This window comes from Morone saxatilis, unplaced genomic scaffold, assembly GCF_004916995.1.
Source record: "Morone saxatilis isolate NCDOM2014 unplaced genomic scaffold, NCSU_SB_2.0 Contig15, whole genome shotgun sequence".
NCBI classification, from domain to species: Eukaryota; Metazoa; Chordata; class Actinopteri; family Moronidae; genus Morone; species Morone saxatilis.
In genome coordinates this window covers 26,076,124-26,077,124 of record NW_023339707.1, presented here as the reverse complement: position 1 = coordinate 26,077,124, position 1,001 = coordinate 26,076,124, and positions in this window count along the sequence as shown.

Genomic DNA, 1,001 nt, shown 5'->3' with positions numbered 1-1,001 from the left:
GATTATCTGGTCAAATTAGTGTTTTTTTCAATGTAGTCTGGTGGGACAGAAGCCAGAACTTGCTGGAAGGTTTATATATTAACGCCTCTCAGTGTCCCCTTAGTAAGAAAACACTACACACACACAGAAGTGAACCAACGGTGCGTTCAGGTGCTCCTCAACCACAGAGGAACTGTGAGTGTGTTTGTGTACGTGGGGGGTGACACACACTCATTTGTTTGTGTGTGTTGGCATGTGATGTCAGATTACTGTAAGAACTTCATGCTTGCCGTAGTTCAAACAGGAAATGAATCACTAGAGCGGAGAGAACACTTCCTTTAACAAAATAAAAGCACACAAAATCAGAATGAAAACTGTTATTGTTTCTAAAACCCAAAGCATTATTATTATTATTATTATTATTATTGTTGTTGTTGTTGTTGTTTTCATGTTTTTCATTTATTTTATTAGTTTATCTTAAGTTGTTTCATGATTGCATAAGAGGAACAAACACCTGAAATAATTTTATTTATCATCCTGCAGTGTGAATGTTTTAGATGGGTCGTCTAATAATTCAAAGGGATTAATAATCTCCAGCTGTCATAAATAATAATAAATACAATATTAAAGAGAAAGATCAGATAAGATGTTCCTTTATTGACTCTCCGTAGTTTAAATTGAAGTTGGCACAGCAGCATAGTGTCGTCTTTACAAAGGGGAAATAAAACGGAATCAAATAGAATAAAATCTAATGATGAAATATATACACTATATAAATTAAAATATTACATCATAAGCTGTTGTTGTCCTGTTTGTCTGTGTGTTGTTGTTTATTTTCTTTCAGTTTTTAGCTATAAAATCCTGAAATAACCTTTAAATGATGAGTTCCTGGTTGCACGCAGTCATGCTTTTATTGTGGAGTCCTTCCGACCGGACGCGGCTCTTATTGCAGTGGGCGCGCGGCGGGCGGAAGTGGAGAGGACTGAACTTGTGTTTAAAGTTGTTTACAGTTGTTTACAGTT